This window comes from Mchenga conophoros, linkage group LG5 (assembly GCF_057382185.1).
Source record: "Mchenga conophoros isolate Kocher_MC1m ecotype Shallow Benthic linkage group LG5, M_conophoros_male_GT1.1, whole genome shotgun sequence".
NCBI lineage: Eukaryota > Metazoa > Chordata > Actinopteri > Cichliformes > Cichlidae > Mchenga > Mchenga conophoros.
The window spans coordinates 18,637,918-18,660,239 of record NC_140530.1 but is presented as its reverse complement, the minus strand read 5'-3'; the positions used below and the strand labels follow the sequence as shown (position 1 = coordinate 18,660,239).

At 40.0% G+C, this 22,322-nt stretch overlaps 1 long non-coding RNA gene across 1 annotated transcript; it reads right to left on the bottom strand.

The window, feature by feature from the left end:
• Positions 1–3,162: 3,162 nt before the first annotated feature.
• LOC146574306 (uncharacterized) lies at positions 3,163–4,442 on the bottom strand. Its single transcript, XR_014892566.1, has 2 exons — positions 3,405–4,442; positions 3,163–3,317 (listed from the first exon to the last, which is right to left on the bottom strand). It is a non-coding gene; the product is annotated as an uncharacterized LOC146574306 (long non-coding RNA).
• Between the last annotated feature and the right edge of the window lie 17,880 nt (positions 4,443–22,322).

Below are 22,322 nucleotides of genomic sequence, written 5' to 3'. Positions count from 1 at the left end.
AAGATAAAATGAAAGGAGGAGAGTGGTGTTCTCGGGGTCTGTTGTCAATGTCTGTGTTTTTGTAGCTTTCAGACCTTGTTAGAGATGAAAGATGTATCACTGCTGACAACTCCCCCACCTCCTCCATCTCGTCCTGGTCACTTTCTTTCCATTCTTCTCTGCTTTATTTTACAGTTTTCATCGGTTAATTAATTCTCAGATTGGACAGAATATTTAAACTCTAAATATTCTGGGATTCCCTGCTGACATGGTCTATCCTTGTGTCAGCTCTCATTCAGCTGCATGAGAAATACACCTGACATCTGAAATACATCCGTTATGCAGCTCATCATTATTTCTACACTTGCGTATCAAAAATGTTGGTTTGGGGGTATTTACACATAACACAGCCAAGTAAAGCCATTTAGGCACTCCCAGTCCTAGTGTACTTGTATGCACTGTCAGTTCTGCTCCTCATTAATTCATCTCCCAACTTTACTGAGCTGGAGAGTGTAGCAGATATTGAATATGGATCAATAGATCACTCCCCGGGATGCATACTGTCAGCTGACTGAGCCCTCAGGCAGATGCCAAGCCTCTGGTCACATTTGCATTTAGAGATAGAAAATAAGTACTGCTTGTCAGAAAGTGGGAAACTGTGTGGTCTCTGCATTTTATAAAACTGGTAAATCAGAAGTATAGAGGCTGAAGAAGTTTCTGTATTTTGGGGTGATGATAATTTACAGTCTTTAATTATTTCTACATCTATATAAGTAGACCTTGCTGGGCTACTCATGAGCCTTTATGGCAAGTGTGAACACCTGCAGGCACACATGTGTGAATACATCCACATGTAATTTAAATGTGGGCTCTGACACGCTGATTAAACACTAAAATAGCTCAGTGAATTTAAGTTAATATTGCAAAGAAGGAAAGAAAACTTTGAAAGAATGTTTTGTATAAAGCCACCTGACTCGATTTCCTTACGATACATGAATTCATGGTCTTGTCTGCACTGCACCATCCTCTGTTTGATTAAAACCAAAGAGTTTACAGGAATAACATGAATGTCATTTTCTGTTTTATGGTACAGGATTTTGGCTCATAAAATATTACTTCAAAGTTGTTCTTTAACCCGGTCCTGCATCACATCTTTCTTAGCCTTGACTCTGTAATACAGAGTTTTAGTTTCTGATCTTCAAAAGTCTGAAGCACAGAAAAGATATGAGCTCTATTTAAGGCCAGAAGACCAGACCGTAATAGGAAATAGTTTTAGGTTGGACATATTTTTGTTATTACATTGGGCCACTGATTCAAACCCATGAATAACTTAAACTGAGAAAGCTGGTACATGGTAGCTTCATGTAATCAAGGCATTTTATCATTTGAGGAGAAAAATTGTTTAAATGTCAATTTTTTTTTTCAATTTTATTTATACAGCACCAATTCACAGTCCCCTACAGGTGCTTTAGATCAGGGGTCCCCAATCTCAGGCCACGAGGGCCGGTGTCCCTGCAGGTTTTAGATCTCACCCTGGGTCAGCACACCTCAATCACATGATTAGTTCATTACCAGGCCTTTGGAGAACTTCAAGGCATGTAGAGAAGGTAATTTATCCATTTAAATCATCTGTGATGGATCAAGGACACATCTAAAACCTGCAGGGACACCGGCCCTCGTGGACTGAGATTGGGGACCCTTGCTTTAGATTGTAAGACCACAATATTAGAAAGAAACAAACAATCCCCTATGAGCAAGCACCTGGCGACAGTGGGAAAGAAAAACTCCCTTTTCACAGCAAGAAACCTCTGGCAGAATTAAGCGTTATATACCTTTGTAACGATGTGTAAAACAGAAAAAAAATGAAAGTAAGCTTAGGCAGAGCAACACAAGACATCTTCTATCACAGATCCACCCAACCATCCATGAAATAAGTAAATGGTAAGAACTTTGGTAAATAAATTGCTACCACATATGAAAATTATAATCACACAATTCATCAAGCAACTTACTTTTAATTGCTGTTTAACCCAAAACCCGATGATAGATAACACTTTTGTCCACACAAGAGGCACATTTGGAAAGATTCAAACAATTTAATGATTTTTAGATAGATTTTCACCACTTGCATTATCAATTAAAAGAAAAATCAAATATATACATTGTACATTTGTACACATGCATGCAGATATGCATGCACATGTATCTGCACAAAACATTTGTGTGCAACTGTTTTATATATGGGTGAGCTGTGTATATACTCTAATTTTTATTAGAGTATATACACATAGGAACAGATTGTGACATCTACATTGCTCTAATATCACCATTCCCAGAGGTGGTGGGAAAGCTGTGCTTCTGTGAAGTTTCCAATCATGACAATTTGAACCCATGCCTGTGCAGACCAGATGGCTTTTCCTCTGGATTTCAAAATTAAATAAATAAGTAAATAAAACAGGCTCAGTGTGTTGGAATGACTCATTCCGGTTGATATTTTCTGGTCTTCCAGGAAGTCGCACAGTGAGATAGATAAGCCTGGACAGAGGTAATTTACCAACAGGACAGTCACTCTGTCTGTTTAGAAGAATCAGTAAAAGCAATCAGGGCATGAGCAGAGAGTCACCATGTGATCAGAGAGGTTACCATGGCATTAACTGGCTCATTCAAGGTGGAGGTGCTATCAACGCTGTGAGACACACATATGAGCCAAGTAAGTAGCGGAGGAAAGGGCTTAACCTGACCTACAATCTCGCAGGTCAGGCAGTGAGCAAGAGAGCGAGAGTAAGAGGAGGGAGAATGTAGAGACAGCGGGGCTAATGGAAATGTAAGGGTCAAAGCATCACACTGGCAGTAACATGCAGTTGTTCAGCATCTCTGTTGTGTTTTTACAACCATGTTTTCAAAAAAAAAAAAAAAGCTGGGGCACAGTAAAAGTTTGAAAACAGATTGCAAATGATTGTCAAAATCATTGCATTCAAATGAAGGCATTTTAAAAGTTAACACTGAAATCACGGGCGTGTGACGGATCACTTCTTCTTTTGTTGTTTGGTGACTGAGAAGACCAGATCTGCAATTCTGAAGGTTTGCCATCCTTTGTTGCTGTTGGACTTTAGCTACTCATGTCACGGTGCGGCATGGCACACCGTGGAAGGAGTGGGGAAGGAGGACCCAGGCGCGGTGCTCTACGTATAGACAGTGTTTATTTACAGAGGGTGATATCAAACAACAATAAATCCCCGTGTTTCTCCCCAGACTCCCGTGTCGTGTCCTCCAAGTGCTCTCTGCTCCCGTGTCTGCACTCCCGGTGCTCGCTGCTCCTTAAGCCTTCCACGCTCCTCCTGCGGGAAACAATAGCGGCAGCAGTCAGGACACTGAACAATGGCAGGCATACACTACACGACCAAAACCTAAACTGGGTAACTAACGTGGAGTCCCAAGCAATGATCCCGCGTCGGCGGGAGCTCCAAGACTCTCTTAAGTAGCTCCCCCGACGAGGCCTGATCAGCAGCAGGTGTGTGGCTTCGGGTGTGGCCAGTCCCCTTGCAGGGCCACACCCTCCAGGCCTGACGCCGCCTATAAACAAGTGCTCAGCCACCCACACACACATATACACAAGCACAGGGAAGGGGGAGCAACACCAAAATACACAACAATAATAATAATAATAATATAATACATGACTGCTCAGGGATCCTGGGTCGCCCAGTCCCAGGACCCTGACAACTCAACAGTTATGGTCATCTTTTATTGTAATTGTCATTTCATGAAGAGAAAAATGTTTATATCGGACGGCAGGGTTTGGACTCTTTCATGTTGTTGTATTCAAGGAGAACGTGGTTTGGCATTGTCTTGCTGAAATAAGCAAGGCCTTCTGTAATGGTTTCTGGGCCTTTGACCCAGGGTTTTAAGTTTTTTGGGTGTTTAGTATTTGTATTCTCGGGTCTCCTTGGTTTTGTTATCTAGGTTTTAGTCTGTTTGTATTCTGTCTCTTAGTTCTTTTATCTTGGCTCCCGTCTGTTCCCCACACCTTGTGATGAAGCCAGTCTTGTCTCTGTGTTTGGTTCCCTTTCAGTCTTTCATCAGTTCTACATTTCTGTTTTCATGTTCTGTTACTTCCTGTTTTATTTTGATAGTCTCTCATCTCATGTGCGTTACATTCAGTTTTGCTTTCCCTTTTCTCATCATCTAGATTCAATTCAGCTGTGTGTTCCCCAGGTGTCTCCACTCTGCTCTCCTCTTGTGTATTTAAACTTGTGTATTTAAAAAGTTTGCTTGTGTTCTTTGTTGTGGTCTTCCTTATGTGGTCTCCAGTAAGAGTCTGTCTGTCTGATTATTTCTTCCTCACCTATGTTCTTTTTATAAGCTTTCTTCTAAGTCCTGATCTTTGAGTTCTGCTCGCTACACAGTGAGCCTTGATACTTACACCAAAAAATGTAATCTGGATATCACCATATGTTCCTCAAAAGCCTGTATGTATATATATCTAATGTACTGCGTTAATGTATTACAATTATACTGAATCAATATGGCTGTGGCTCAGGGTGTAGACCAGGTCATCTACTAATCATGCAGACTGGAGCAGTCAGTCTGCATGCCAAAGTATCCTTGGGCAAGATACTAAACACTGAGCTGCTCCCAATGCACTCAATGCTAAATTTTAAAAAGTGATGTGTGAATGAGACATGTTGTATAAAGTGCTTTGAGTGCTCGAGTAGAAAAGCACTATATAAGAACCAATCCATTTACCTTTATAGATGAGCAAGTTAGAAGATCCCTGAAGGAGATCTCTTCCTGTATCCAATAGTTCTCATAGGGTCTGGATTCTCCCTCAAATATTGTAGGGTCTTTACTTTACAATGGATTTAAGCAATGTAAACACAATGAGAACTGTTATTGTTCTGAATTGATGCTTTCTGAATAAAACTGAATTGAAGTGAAAAAACTGTAAATGAATAACAACCACAAATCTTCCAGAGGCCTTTGTCACTGTTTGAGGAATTACAAGATCTAGTAATTTAGGTGTGTCAGGATACAGGACATGAATATTTACATTTCTGCACAGTTTTCAGCATTATACTGTTGAAATGTTTGCTTTGTGAATCCTACTAAAAAGTTTTTTAAAAAAAAAGACAATCCTGTTTACTTGTACCCTTAAGTGGCCAGTTTAGTGGTAGGATAGTGACTCCAGCAAGGAACATAAGTATCCTAAAAATATGTGTACGTGCACGAACCACACGCCGGTGCATCTACCTCTGTGTGCAAATCTGATTATGGTCCTTGATTGCAAGTGACAGTGTGCAGATTGAGTTGCACAGCCTCTCTAATTCTCTCTATTAATGAGTTGCGCTCCACACTGCTGCCCCGGACCCCATCTATTAATCACAATTTGTCATCTGTCTTGCTCTCCAACCCCCCACCCCCATCCTTCTATCCTTTCCCCTCTCTACCTCTCCTCCTCCTGCCCGAAGCACATTTTGCTCCCTCTGTGTCATTCCTACAATCTTCGGCTTAAATCTCATCCCTCGGTCTCTTCCTGACTTACTTCTCCGTAGATTATCATCACAACATTCATTGCTTAAATCATTATTTTTTTAAAAGCATCTTCTCTCTTCTTCTTTTGGCACCTGTTCCCTTTCTTACCGTTACTACTTGCATTTCCAGCGTAAGTTCATGCGCTCCTTTTTTCCCCTCCCTTGCTCTCCTTCCATAGCATGGTCAAGCATACAGAGTGAGTTTTCCCCTGAAATCCACATTTTAATTCTGCCAGCACTCCAAGGTTAAGTAAGCCCTCTTACATCAGTAAATAATGATTTATCACTCCAATTCATATCCCTATATTGCTTCTTGGTAATTAGACATTTTTATAACACAACCTATGGACATTTGATAAAACTAATGATCAGCTCAGTTAAAGGTTAGCTTTTAACATTTTGAGATGCATTAGTGTCAAAAGTGTAAAAAAGTTTTTCTTTTAATAGATTATATTGGATTCGAAAGCATGGCTAACAATGTGATGTAACTGCTGTACTCTGTCGCTCTGTAACTGTACAGCTGCTGCATTACACATTGAGCAGTCACAACCCATGTGGGCATTGACTGGGATCTTCTGGGGGTGTTCTTAAGTGTCTTTGGATCTTGTGGATCAATCATGTTCTGGTGAGTCCCATGAATGTTCAATTGGAGAGGCATCTGGCAGTTATTTGAATGGTGTTTTTGCTGTGTGGATGGGGTGTGTGCTCAAAAAAGCTGCTGCCAATGGGGAGGGTTGTGCTTGGTTCATGCCAGAGGAACAGCCACAAACTCCCTGCAGATTGCTGCATTTTAACCAGATGGTCACTTTACCTCAGTGATTTCAATGTTGTGGTGAATTGGTGCACTTCCAGTGAGTCCGGTGACTTTCTCTGTGGATAGAAAAAGGAGATAAGAATACTATAAGAGCCAAGTTCATTACTTGAATCGACTGTAACTACTAAATCCCTACTGAGCAACTGTGTCAAATCCTCCCCCCTACACTGAACATTAATTAACGCTCTTGTCTGTCCCAACAACCTGCTGCTCCCACCAGGATATCTGTGTGAGAAACACAGAGTGAAACTACACCCGAGTCATGAAACACAGACACACAAGCCTGGAACAGATGTGAAGCAGTACTGTAAATGCTGTTAGTTAAATAAAACGCTGGCATTTTATATGAACAAAAGCCTAGATGTGTAAGGGTTTCTGATTTCATGAGTTAAAAGAAAAAATGTCTGTCTGAAACCTTAAATTCTTAGTTTATACCTCTTTTTTTCTATTTCTTTATTCAAATACAAAATGAATGAAACAACAATTAGGGGAATCATCACTAAAACTGTGATATTTTCTTAGCTTTATGGCAGGGATTACTTCCTCCATTGATTAGGCTGATCACAATTAGAGAGACGACGCTGGTGATGTGCTGACATGTGAGCACAGTATGTGTTAGCAGGTTTCACACTTGTGTTTTTTACACTACTGCAAAGAGATGCCAGTGAAATAAAGGAGAAACACTGAGATCTGAATGCGGCATGCTAATGTGCTAAAATAACACTCCACATAAAAACATTGCTACTGGGGAAATGTTTCCAAGAAGTATTAGCATGTAGCCCAAAGCTTGTTGTTCCAACCTGTTTTCATCAAACAGCATCAGATACTGCCATGTTGCTCTTGTCAGCACTAGAACTGCTAGTTGGTTCAACTAAATATTTATGTTTTATTTCTGAATACAACACCAGTAATTTGTTGGATTGGAGATGCATCGCAGTCCCCTGCTACTAGATAAGGGTGTGACCTCTCTCTCTCCAAGATGGGAAGCAATAAGTGGAAACTATGACAGACGAAGGCAGCATAGTTTTGTACTATTTTGATCAAAAATAAATAAATAGTACTGAAACAGAGCCATTCATAAACACATTCTGCAAAGGACGTTTAAGGAAAGAAAACTGCTGGTGCTAGCCTCGTGAAGAGTGGCAACATTCAGCAAAATAAGCTGACAGTGTGTGAAGTGCTGCACAGCAACACATTTCAGTGTCATTTAAAATATGATGTGGTAACTTAAGAATTTGATTAAAAGTTTAATTGCATTTATTTGTTAGTTTGTTTTAGTACACATACAATATTTACACCCACCCTACAGGTTATATATAAGATCTGGTGCCTGTGGAGGCCATTTAAATGCAGAGAACTCATTGGTGTGTAAGAAAACCTGAGATGATCTGAGCTTTTCATGGTGCATTATACTGCTGGAAACAACCATCAGAAGATTGTACATTGTGATCATAAAGGGATGGACGTAATCGGCAACAATTCTCAGCTAGGCTGTGGGAGTTAAACAATGCTCAGCTCATATTAGTGGGTCCAAAGTGTGCTACCACTGAATTATTAAGGGCAGGGTAAATCGATGCTTTTATGTTGTTTATGAAATATAATTTGAAGCTTGCAGCAGAAATCAACAGTCAGCAGATGAGCGACACTTTCCAAATGTTCTATTGTCTCATTTTAGTGAGCCCTTTGTGAAATATAGCCCCGGTTTCCTGCTTTTAGTTGGCATCCTGTGTGGTCTTCTAGTGCTACAGCCCATCTGCTTCAACGTTTAGCATGTTGTGCTTTCAGAGGAGCAGCTTCTGCTTGGTTATTATGAGTGGTTACTTGAGTTACTGTTGCCTGATCAGCAGGAAGAAGCCTGGCTATTCTCCTCTGACGTGGGACACTTGCAAAATCAGGTGTATCTAACAAAGTGGCCAAGGAATGTATATAGACATTGGGCAAACCAGGGGTGACACAAGTGTTGTTATTGGGAGCTAAAAAGGATTCAAAGATTCAAGGATTCAAGGAGCTTTATTTGTCATTCGCATCACATGTTAACATGAGGTGGAACGAAATTATGTACACACGGTCCCGAAATGTGAAAAGAAACAAAAATAATGAAGAAACAGAATTTTTTTTTTTGTTTTTTTTTTAAGTTAAATAGTTAAGTTTGTTTGTTTGTTTTTTTTAACAAACAGAAATGACAAGTAATAAGACAATACAATAAATAATACTATAACTAGCGTGCAATAACCTGAGTACCAGTATGGAGTATGGGTATAAATATATATAGGTGTAAATAAATACTTTAGCAGCAAAGGGCATGATGACCAGCATTGATAAAGTGACAGTGTCAGTAAATGTCAAGTAGTGGTTAAGGTGCTACAATAACAGTTCTTATCCATTTATGCACTGAGAAGTCTTCCTGCATCTGGAGGTGTATATGTCTGTGACGGTTGGGAGGCTGCCTCCGACAACTCTCTGTGCAGCCTTCACCACCCTCTGTAGCGCTTTCCTCTCTGCCGCAGTGCAGTTTCCGTGCCACACGTTGATGCCAGAGCACAGAACACTCTCCACCACACATCTGTAAAAGGAGATGAGGACTGAGCTCTCCATTCCTGCACGCTTCAACCTCCTCAGGAAGTAGAGCCTCTGGTGAGCCTTCCTGATCAGGCTGGAAGTGTTGTTTTTCCAGGTGAGGCTGCTATCCGGGTACGACTGCAGATCCTCCAACGTGCAGGGGTGTGTGTGTGTCTTCCCCTCCTGAAGTCCACAATCATCTCCTTAGTCTTCTTCTCATTGTTTTGCCTGCATCAGTCCTCCAAGTGTTCCACCTCCTTCCTGTAGCCGCTCTCATCATTGTTTGTGATGCAACCAACCACAGCTGTGTCGTCCGCAAACTTTACAATATGACAGCCCGGGAGGTTGGGTGAGCAGTCATATGTAAGCAGCGTGAACAGGAGGGGACTTAGCACACAGCCCTGAGGGGAGCCCGTGCTGAGGACTATGGAAGATGAGGAGAAGTTGTGGATCCTCACAGACTGCAGTCTGTTGGTCAGGAAGTCCAGGACCCAGTTACAAAGAGAGGAGCTCAGTCCCAGGGTCAGTAATTTGTCAACTAGTGTCTGCGGGATAATTGTATTGAAAGCGGATGAGAAGTCCACAAAAGCCAATTACTTCACATCACTAAATACATAAAAACACACTGGTGTGTCCCGCTCAGCAACTTTGAAATATTAGGTAAAGTATTAAGTAGAGATGGCACGATACCACTTTTTTATGTCCGATACCGATACCGATATCATAAATTTGGATATCTGCCGATACCGATATGAATCCGATATAGTGTTTTTTAATCAACAAAACTGTTTTTTAAAATATCTTGCTGCATTTTGCAAGTCTGCAAGTTCATACTCAAGTTTAAAACAACAACTACACTAAAGCTATTCTGTTATACCTGTATGCAAAAAAAATATTTCATAGTTCAGCAATACTGATCAATCTAATAAACTTAGACCTACACCATCCTCCCTATTCTGGTATTTTAAAGAGTACTTAGTGTAAATATTAAGCAACCTAACTAATAGGGTTCCAACTCCCAGCAACAACAAAAATAAATAAATAAAAAATAGGGAACCACCCCTCACGCTCCACCTCATGATGCTTAATCAACGTAATCAACCTTAATTTGATGCAGTGTGAAAAAAAATGCACAGAAATCAATTATTTTTCAAGAAATATTAAATAGATTCAACATCTTTCTTCAACAAAATTGCAGACTGCACAGATGGTACCTTCCCAAAGGAAAAAGTACTATAGCTTACTAGGGTATATATATTAGACTTAATAGTCACTATATACAGTAATTGACTTCTATTCATTTTACATCAAATTAAAACTTTGGGTGTCAGATAATTATTTATTAAAAGCTAGACATTTTAAATGAGAATAAGAAAGAAAAGTATGTCTTTGTGCCCCCTTTTCCCAGTTAATGCCCTATCGGCCCCCCTGGCTAAACTTTGCTAGATCCGCCCCTGCACAGTTACCAGCCGTCAGCTACGTAGAAAAAGATCCTGGTGTAGAAAGTAATATTAAATAAATTCTAACAACAGCTTATCAAGCTTAAACGTGCTGCTGTTGTTCAGCCGCTGGTTTCCTCTTTCTGGCGCAAAGTGGACCAAAAACAAACAAGAGAGACGGACTCGCAACAGAAAAGCCGATCAGCTGATCATTAGCAGTTTCAGATTGAAGTAGCAGCCGGAGAGCGAGAGGCAGTCGCTAGTTAAGCTTAACGTGGGAGAGCGAGAGGCAGTCGCTAGTTAAGCTTAACGTGGGAATGCTTTACAAACATTCAGAGATGGACTTACACACTTGCTTTACTTCTCTCGGGGATAACTTTGTCGGAGATGAAATGCCAGGTTGCTAGCGAAGCTCCACATGCTATCCAGACCACCGACAGGTCCCGCATGCCACAGCTGCTCTATCACGTGATGCATACTGCTCCGACGTTCTGAGGTGAGTTACGGTGTGTTGCAAGTTTTGTGAGGTGCTTTCGTGATATTTAATGGATCGGATTACATTTTTTATTTTTCTCCGATATCCGATCCAGTAATTTAGGTCAGTATCGGACCGATACCGATACGTAATATCGGATCGGTCCATCTCTAGTATTAAGTAAAACAGAGGTGCTGTGAAAGTGAGAGTGGTTTGCTGTGCCCGAGTTTACAAACATTTGTAAGGTCACATTCATTTCAGTACATTGGCTTCCCATGTTATTTCAGATAAGCCAAATGCACACCCAATCCTCTGCTGCATAGTTGCAGTCACGGTATAAAGATGGAGATCTGTGTACTAAGATGACCAGAGGTGATATAGTGGAATTTATCTGTGAGAGCTGTGAAAGCTGATGCAGCTTTCAGTCACCTTAGATAGTAGTGCTGAAAACAGTCAGACATTCATTTAAACCAACCAAACTGCCATGTAAACCACACTCTGAAATGCTGAAATGATTTAGCAACTGTGTAAGCAGGTCACAGCCTCTCTTAGTGACATGGATCTGGCGGTTCCATGCACGTCTTATTCTTCTCAGGGATATGGTGACAAACCTGGTCCGGTCTGGGGCCCTTGTCTTGCGCTGCACTCAAGGTACCTCACAATTCTTACTTTTTCAGTTTGCAAATACTTCCCTCCATGGACCGTGAATGTAGCAAAAATAAAATCAGTTCAGAGCAGTGGAGTTAAACAAGGAGCAGGATGCAATACTGTAAAAAAAGAACGAAAAAAATGGAACACAGCAACCCGTGACGAAGGACAGAAAGACAGCCGGGTTGGAAGAGAGCACGAGGGATCATCCAGTAGGGATGACAGGGGCAACAGAGAGAGGAGAGAAAAGGAGGGAGAGATAGTGAAGCGAGACATCGATGACCTTCTTTTAGCTCTTAAACCATGCTGTTCATGCCATCGCATCACTCAGAGACAAGAACACCTCCTATACCCTGCTGCCGCGACATGAACATGACAGGGCTGTCTGATATACGGGACAATGCTCTCTAATAGACACAGCCACACACACACACACACTCACACGCTCAATGCACACATAATTTCGCTCCAGAGGCTTTCTGTGATTACATGTACAGTAAAACATCAGATTTTCATGTTGGTTCATTTTCATGTTGTGTTTCTAAATTGAATTGCCACAAAAGAACATTTTCATCTACGCTGAAACATAGATTATAAAGACGACCTCACAGGATCAGCTGGATTTGTTTTAATCCAATATATCCAAGTGAAATTTATATAAAATTACATTAAATTAGGGAGAAAAAGAGGATTAAACCTATTGCTTCATTGTGTTTTTATGTGTTTTAATGGGGGTTTTGTGTGTGTGTGTCACATGATCCTGAATTGGTGCATAAATAAATCCGACATGTTTCCAGGATCATTCTTTGATTTTCAGAGCACTGAGAGTCGTACCCCTGTGGCACAGGTTTGTATCATTTCACTTACTGATAGTTTTGTGCAAAAGTGCAAATTTTATATTGCCGATACTTTCAGCTTATGTAGGAGAGAGCGTGTGTCGTGATTTATGACATCAATCATCATCGATTTGTAAATTTTAAACACGTTTTATTGACCATTAAATCACTGTGATTTTTACTTTCCAAAATAACGAGTTGACACAATAAAACACACTTTTCAGCTTTTCATGTATTTTGAGACTTTTCTTTTTGTTGTTATTTGGAGACCTGGAATATAACATTTTATTTTATTTCATGTTATTTAATTTTTCATTTATTTAACATAATTCAGGGGGCTGCATACCGAATTTAGAGGTTTTTGATCCCATCAGGCTAGTATACCAGTGTTGGTTCGGTATTTGCATCGATCTGCTCACTTCTACTCACAGATATTTCACAACATTCAGAACATTTCACTTTTTATTTTTTTAAATGATGTTTAAATGATGTTACATATATTTGTCTGTGTTATTTATAAAGAAGATGGATGCATGGATGGATGGATTTTGGGTGTTATAATAATAATGGATTGCATTTATTTTGCACTTTTCAAGGAACCCAAAGCGCTTTTACAATTCCACTAGTCATTCACTCTCACACACTGGTGGAGGCAAGCTACAGTTGTAGCCACCGCTGCCCTGGGGCAGACTGACAGAAGCGAGGCTGCCATATCGCACCATCGCCCTCTGGCTTCACCAGTAGGCGGTAGGTGAAGTGTCTTGCAGGACACAACGACCAGGACAGAGAGCCCAGGGATCGAACCGGCGACCTTCCGGTTACAGGTGCACTTCCCAACCGCCTGAGGCACGGTTGCCCAGGGGGGTTGTTATGGTTTACATTACAATCACCGCTTAAGAATAAGAGCATGGGCACCAATTATTAAAACCAAGGTAACTTTTTACATTTGGATTTATTTAATGCTACAGTGTAATGATTCTTTTATGGGATATTGTTGAGCTTTTATTTTTGCCCTCTATAGGTTTGAGACATTGTCAAAAATTCCCCAAAAACAAGGAGACCACACAGATAATGGAGGTTAAATAACCTAAAGCTGAATTAAATTAGACTTACTAAAAAGTTGAATGGCTATATCATATTGTGATATCGCAAGTAAAGCGGAGATGTCTGCAAGAAGTGAGGTTAAACAAAAAGCAAACAAAACCAAGAGGAAGCATGTGCCTGCTGGAGAGAAGAGAGGGTTATAGCACATCCTTTTAGGTAACAACTCCAACACAAAAACAGGGGAAAGTAAGAGGTAAACAGGGAAACTGGAAGGGGTCATCACCCACATTAACTGCAAATGTGGGCTCTTTTTACATGGTTTACATTTTAAAACTGTCTGGGAACATTAAAATTGATCCTGGAGGTAGAATTTCAAAAGATTAATTATGGAATTAAGAATTAATTTCACATAAAATATGAATTTAAAACTGAAGTGAACTGATTGGTTAATTCACTGCTACCAGATCTAAACGCAGACAAAATCAAACTAAATATTGTCACAAGGGTTTTGACTATTGCAGAGTTTCATTCTTTACATTTGGTATCATTTATACTTCAACAAGAGTATTGCTTCTTTTTGAGTACTAGTTACTTTCAGGTTTCTTGTATTTGATTTAATATTCCTCTATGTTTATGTCTGTAGTTTTTTTTTAAAATCCTAATTTAGTTCTTTATCTCCTTTCTTTAACTCTTTAGTTTACATTTGTTTAATTTGTTTGATGTTTGGATTTGCATTCATTAAATTTACTGGTTTCCTTCATTTATCATCTTATGTTTTTCCTTCTTTAAAGCTCACCTGTGCTCAGTGCATCACTTTTCGTCTTGAATCACTTCCTGTTATACTTTATACGTTGTTTCTCTTCCCACCTTCATGCCCCTGCACAGACTCTTTTGTTGCTCCCCCTCTTTTTTCAGTGAGTTAGTTTTAGTTATGTTTCGCTTCCTGATGTACTTTGTTAGTTAGTTGTCTAGTTTTATTTCTAGTTATATGCCTCATTATCGTGATTGTTTTCAGCTGTGTTTAGTTTCTTTCCTATTTTCAGCACCCTCGTTACCTTCTGTGTATTTATAGCCTCTTGTGTCAGTTTTTGTTTTTTTGTTTTTGGTATTGTACCATTCCCCCTCTCTTTGTTTCCACACATGGTCTTTCCTGGATTCTTGCTGCTTTGCTCAATTGTGGATTTTATGTTTGGGACACTGCATGCCTTTATTCCAACAATATCTGAATCTGTACATTTCATTAGGCTGGACATTATTTTATGTAGACTATTAAAAGTCTAAATAAGAATCAGCACCGTACACTAAGACTAAATGGTCATCCGTCTTTCCTCTTTTGGTGTAAATGTGCAGTCTAACTGAAAAGCCATCCATCCCATAATCTGTCTCTCTCACAGTGATGTATCCATCTGTGTCCTTCATCTAATGCCTCTACCTGTCTTCGCTCCTGGGTAAACAAGTGCTCTGGACACAATTACTGTAACAAATCCCCCCTCACCACCACCACCATTACCCTCCACCCCACACTATTTCTATTTTCCTCCTACACAGTCTCACCCGTTCTCCCTCATTTCAAGCTTTACCTCCAGCACTCTCTTGTTCTTGATCTCTCCTCACACCACAGTACCGCTGGCCTCATTTGTTTTTATCTTGTGGTTATAATGACATTTCATTTAGGCTCTGCTTGGCTGGGTAGGTAAACCAAAACTCTTCATTTTTCTCTGTCAGATGGAGAGAAAAACTTGTGCAGCAAATGGGCACTGCTGCGGCTTTGGGGATTCAGATTTTCTTAAAAAGAAGAGGAGCCTAATTGTACTTTTTTCATGTCGAAACTTTGGGAGTGAATGCCTCCTAGAGTTCACAATGGGTTATTGATCTTTTCAGTTGATGCTAATGAGTCTTCACATATTTTTATTAGCTGTCTAATGGTGCATTTTACTGTAGACAAGGCTTTAGTGAGGCATTTTTAATGGACTGATTGACACACTGAATTAAGAACCCGGACAAACAGATGTCACTGCTTCATTTCTGAATACACACTTGGCTTTTGAGAAAGAAAAAAACCCCACGAAGACACTGTAATCCTGACAAACAAGGATGTGGGGGCACAGGAGAATAAAGCCAAAAGCCAAAAAGGAGAAATGAGATGTGACATAAAAAGAAATCATTGTGAGAAAAGAAAAGAAAAAGACACGAGTACATTTGTGTCCCCATTAGCACATATCGTGTCTAGAAGGGCAACTAGCCTCTCTAGTCTAATCTTAGCTCTAAATTAATGTACAAAGTCCAGAGAAGCCTTCCTCCCTCTGCAGCATTAACCCCTATCTTCACAGTTTAAAAGTGTTTTTATTCTATTATGCCTCTCCTCTTTCTTAATCAGTGTCTATGTGTTTTCTGCTCATTCTGGACACCTGATTAAGAAGCTGCTTGTATACCTGCCCCCTCTAAGTCATCAACTTTAGCATATGTGTGGTTCAGACGCAGCATCGGTTCTTCTGTTTCATATGCACAGCTTTTTCACTTTACAGACTCTTTGTTAGTAAGTACCTCCAGGGCATACGGCAGCAGCTTGTTAAGCAAAATATTGTGTTTTACGTTCTTTTTCTTCCCATATTAAGTAATAAAAATGCAGCATGTGGTCATGAGGCCTTGGATTGTTTAAAGATATGTTTGATTGAGCTTGGCTTGAACTTGAATAATAAAACTGAACTAACAAGACAGCCGTAAAGCTATGCGCAGAAAGAAAAGTAGTGTTCAGATTTCAAAGTAAACATTTCCATTTGAGTTGAACTCACAAAGAACAGGACTAACATATGCAGAGTAAAAAGGTTTAGAGTTGCAGTTCTTTTACAGATTATTAAAGATGATTAAAGAACCACATAGTCTACTTAGTCCACTGAGTCGAGGTTCAACTTTAAATCACACAGAGAAGAATAAAGAAAGATTTAGTTGAAGTATATTTCTTAATTTTAAAATATTCTCACAAAAAGAAACCCCTAATTGACCATTAAAAAAACTGTGGCCACAATAAATAATACTTTAGGATATTTCACAGTTGTTGTTCACAGTCATTAATTAATATATGTGGCAAAAAGGGTATAAAGAGGAAGTAAAAGTGATTATTATTAGGGGTAGGATTAAAAACAGCTTATGCCTCTTCCTACTCCTCTTCGAACATGTTATTTATTAGGATTATTGTTTGTTTTCTTATTTTTCTCACATCATCCACTTCAGTTCATCCACTTTTTGTTTCAGTTCATCATAATGCACAGCTCTCTTAAGGTCACAACATTTCACACATGTCGAGGTGTGGACTTTGAGTGGACCACTGCAACCCCTTGTTTCTTTTGTCTTGATGCATGCTCAATCATCCAGGTAAATAAATCCCCAAAGGCTGATTCTGTTCATCTGGACGTAGCGTTTTCAGTGGGAGAAACATTTTGTGACTCATCCAAATGACTTCTTCAGTCTCAGCTGACTGCAGGTTTCCCCAACCTTATAAACAGTACATTTGTTTGTTTTCTTTTTCAGCCATTCTGTTGTAGATTTGCCGCTGTGTTTAGGTCCATTGTCCTGTTGCATGACCCAGTTTTGGTCAACCTTTAGCTGTCAGACAGATGGGCTCACATTTGACTCTTCAATACTTGGGTTTAAAGAGGAGTTCAATCAATGAGCACGAGGTGCCCAAATCATCACACGTCCATCACTGTGTTTGACAGTTGGTATGAGGCATTTATTCCAATATAATGCTTGGTTTTTGAAAAACATCCCCACTCTGGTCTTGTCACTCCAAGGGACATTGCTCCAGAAGTCTTATGGTTAGTTCTGATGCAATTTTGCAAGTCCAAGCCGTGCTGCCAATATTATTTTTTAAAGAGATACAGCTTTCTACTAGTGATGTGCGGATCAATACTGAAATATCGATTCCTCCGATACCAGTCATTTATGTTCTAGAATCGATTCTCACATTAAAATATCGATATTTTAGTAATTTAGCGTAAATGTGTAGTTTATCATTAACAGGAACACAGTGGGAAGAACCTATTTCATTCCGATTGTCTACATTGGAAGGAACTACTTCCTCTTCCGCCTTTCATAGTCATGTGCGAAATACAGCTGTATAAATGTGTCAGCTCCTTGGCGTGCGCACTCACAACAATGGCTGAGCGTAACTGGAGTTATGCGCGGCCATATTTTACATCCACAAACGTGGTTTGCGATACATGTGGCAAGAAAGTGAGGTGTTGTGGCAACACCACTAACCTCGTCAAACACCTCAGAGTAAATCATATCACAGAATATGACGAGCGTATGTTGAGGCGAACTGAAGAGGAGGACAGGGACATGTGCTGCTAGGGCGAGACAGACGTCTCTCACGGAGTCCTTTAGTGCTGCAGGCGGGCAAGGTGTTCAAATAGCGCACAACTTCAGGTTTTTTATATCTATTTGATGAACTCTGCATTGTTAAGTGATAAGAACAAGTAATCTGATGTCCTGTAATCATTATGACGTTATAATTTGAGATACAATAAATAAAATACGTTTTTGTACAAAGTATTGTATCGGATCAGTATCGTCGATACCACCCTGAATTTTACCCTTCATTCTAATTTGTGTTGTACAGTTATTTCATTTTTAACCTTAATTTATATTTTATTCCTTCCTAGTTAAATTTACCCTTTTTAATTTTTCATATTTATTTCCTATCTTATTCATAGCCTTTTCCTTTTTTGTTTTCTTTAGGTCACGAGCAGTTGTCCAAGCATTTCACTACATATCGTACTGTGTATGACTGTGTACGTGACAAATAAAATTTGAATTTGAATTTGAATTTGAATTTGGTATCAGATCGGAAAGGAAATCAGTGGTATCGCACATCACTACTTTCTACCTTCCAAACAAGCCATACTTTCCAGTCTTTTTCTGTTTGTATAGTTATGAACTTTAACATTTAACATGCTAACTGAGGAATGTAGCCTCTGAGATGTAGCTCTTGGATTTTTGTAGTTTCTCTGAACACTGCACAGTCTGACTTTGGGGTGAATTTGCTGGAACGTTCACTCGGGGAAAGATCGGCATCTGTCTTGAACGTTTTGCACTTGTGAGTAATCTTTCTCGCTGCCAAAATTGTTTAACCCTCCACAGACCTTAGAGAAGCAGCAACAGTTGCTTTTCTAAGATAACTGCTTATATCGCCCCTTCATGGCATTGTGTTAACAAATACTGTACCTACACATAATGCACAAAACCAGCAAACTCACAAAGCTTCCATAGACATGCTTGATGTTGATCAGTTAATCAAGTGCAATTGGTGCTACTTACCATCTTAATTCCAGTGGAAATAGTGAAAGTGTATTTCGTTTTCACACATATATATTTGGCCTATTGTTTGTTTAAAAAAAATGGCATAATGTAAAGTTTTAGGCTGTAAAATGCTCCTTACCACAAAATGTGTGACAGGTTGGGAATGCAGGTTAATAATTTTACTGAAATGAAACTCTCAAACTCTTCTTTGGTTATAACTATACCTATAGCTTCCTGTGTACCAGTTTATTGCAGGAGTAGATGAAGGGGTAGGGGTTGAATGGCGTATTGAAAGAGCAAAGACAAGACAGCCATGGATTTTAAGAATATATCAAAGCTGCTTAGCTGGTGACGACTTATTTGCTGCATTCACAGCCGAGACAGTAAATCTCAGCCTCCCCCACTTTTGTTCATCTATCTTTGTTCTGCAGCCATCTTCCAAAATTTCTCTTTGTTTCTTATGCTGCCTCTTTTTTTGAAAAATAACTTCATTTCAGGAGATTGCCTTATAATTATCACTTTAACCCTTTTCTCAGATTTTGTCAGATTATTTAGTGCAAATCTGTGGTGCATTGATTGTAAACTCTTTATCAGGCTAGCTAGATGCCCACAGACTGAAATTCAGCTCTGTCTGCGCTCAGTGTGAGTGAAATGTGGGGTTGGGTGGGCTACCATTGGACCTGAATAATTCATGCTGGCTCTGCCTCTGTCCATGTGTTTTAAATACTGGTTATAGACTAGAAAGCTATGAATCATTCATCAGAGGCGATTAAAGTCTGCTGTTAATTAACCCTTATCCTTTTGCAGTAGTGTGGAGAGGGTCAGTGACTGATCCCTGCCCTGACCTCTCAGACCACCTGCTCACTCCCTCCATCTTTCACTCCTGAATTTCACTATACGTCCCGTTAGCGTGTGAGGCAGTGTGCAGTTGTCTTTTCTTGAATCAAAACGGCGGATCCAATTGAGATACAAGCAGTTTTTCTCATTATAAGTCACCCGAAACATGTTATTTTTTTATCTTATGACTTTCAAGAATATATTGCAGCGCTCAAAATAAAAGACTCTTTGAAATGTGTTTCGAGTGTACTGAGTATGTTAAATGTGTGTAAGTGTGCGAGTGTGTGTGTGTGTAATTGCCGTGACGAGACAAGATGTTGAGAACTCAGCGATGCATGTCGCCAGAGCGGTTGAACGCTCCACGGATGGCCCACAGAGAGGAGGAATGAAGGAGAGACAGAAGGGGGGTAGAATGATGAGAGGAAAAGTCAGGAGAGACAGATATATATGAATAAACAATGTGTATTCTTTAAACAACAGAGAACTTCACTGAGACACCACACCAAGCAGCTGCATGTGCGATTTCTATTTTAGCTCTTCAAAGTGTGTGTGTGCCAGGTGTGTGAGGTCAGCATAATTACACTGAAAGTTCAAAGTGTCATTAAATGGCTAATAGCAAATTAAAACAGCTCCATTCTAGTGTACATATGTTCTTTGTGTGCATTTATATCATATGCATTCAGATGTAGAAGTGATATACATGTAGCTACTATTCTTTGAAGCAGTTAACAGACAAGATGTTAATATTTGAGTCAGAATTGTCAATGCGTTTCTTTCTGCAGCAGTAAATCAAAAATGCAATTCAAACCAATGCAAGTTCTTGCAATGGTTTGAAGTCATGCTTCATTTGTTGCACAGCGGTTGGGTCCATTTGCGTACCATAAAGTTCCTTCGCGGAGACTACAGAGAAGGATTTTCAACCTATGAAATCATGCTTCTTTGCAGCCCTTCAACAATACAACTGCACATAGCTCAACGTAGATGACACTATGCACAGGCTGAATGGGGATTGGTTGGAAAACAGGAGAAATGTGAAAACACATCAAATATCAAAAAGTAAAGCAAGAGAAGCATAGTTAGTGGCTTTACTGGACTCTTTTACCTGGTTTATTTAGTTACTTTTTATTGTTTTTAACACTTTGTTTCAATGTAGACCTTCCTATGCTATAACAGCTCAAGCAAGCACAGCTCACAGACTGCTTGTTCATGATGCTGCCCCCTGGTGGCAGTAAACGAATAAAAATGTGTAGATCAGCGGTTCCCAACCTTTTTTGCGCCACGGACCAGTTTATGTCCGACAATATTTTCACGGCGAGGCCTTTAAGGTTTCGCGGATAAATACAACAAAATAAAAATCGACTGGTATAAAAAAAAAAGCGGATTTATTCATAACACACGGGAAAAGACCCAGGGAAACTGAGTTAACAATAAAAATATTTAAAAACACAACAATAAAAACCATGAAAACCATAAATTTTCCAGTACTAAACGACTCACGGACTGGTACTGGTCCGTGGCTCCGGGGTTGGGGACCACTGATGTAGATGACTTTTGACAAAGCTGCTTGTAGGCTGTGCACTGCTCGCCTGAAGAAACCATGTTGGCGCTCTTAGTCTGCGTGAAGCGTGATTTGCAATAGTGGACTCCACTCAAATGGTTGCCACTATATATTATATTCTTGCATAAAAGTAAAGTTACCAAGTGCCAGTGTCATTTTGTAGTTAAATTCCTTTCCTGCAGCAACTACGTCACCAACTGTGGAGGAATTTCTGAACATCTAGGAATATAAGAGAGAAATGCAGGTCGTCTACACTTGACACCGTGATTACGACTCTACATGTAAGATTACAGAGAGGCTTTAACAAAGTCATGCATTTCTTAAATTTTACAGTGAACTTCCAGGCATTTTGTTAAAACTATATCGTGTCACCAGTGTTGCAACTATGCAGAGTATTCTGCGCTCATCTTACATGCTCTCATTTTGCAGAGGATTCATCTTTGTGAGAGACAGAGGACCCTGTTGAATTCTGAGTGAGCAGCATTTCAATTCCACATGCCACGGTGAAGCGACTCCACACAAACACCGACAATCGCTTTTTTACATGTACATTTCTTCTGCCTTTCTGTGTGTGTGTGACTGTCACACATGTTAAAAAACACACTTACTTCATCAGCAGTGCTGTTAGGAGCTGTTTGGAGGAGATTGCTATTTGCCACCACGTTCTCTCTGCAAAGGCAAACTGTAGATACGTTGGTGATTCTACGGACAGTATTTCTTTGACAGGACTTGGGACTGATGGAGTGTGTTTGTGTATGTGTGTGTGTAGCTGCTGGTGGTGGGGGAGTGACAGGCAGTGACGGTGGGTACACAGCGTAACCTTTAGAGTGGAGCCACAGGAGCATGACGGCCAGACTCCAAGGTAACAGAGAGGGAGAGAGACAGGGAGAGGTGTTGTGGGGGTTGTTGGGAGGAGAAGGAGAAATTCGACAGGTAGGGGAGATAGAAACTTCAAGGTATCTGTGTCATCTGCTCTTCTGTCTGTTTGCTTTCCTATGTCCCATTGAAAGACTGCTAGCAGCCAAGAGGTTGGAATACAAACGAAAAAAGTTTAACGCTTTAGAAAACAGGTGTATTTTTACGACAGCGCCACTATACACATCAAATATCTGCTAGATATAGATAAATGTATACCTTTTTTCCTGTGACTCTCCTATGAAAGATACTGCACCCCGACGCGTTCTTGACACGGGGAAAAATGTAACTTAGCACACATATAAGGTAAAAGAAGAAGGTAGAATATGTGTTTGCTCACTGCTATGTATCAGTAAATCTGAGGAAGTGTGGAAGAAATGGGTGAA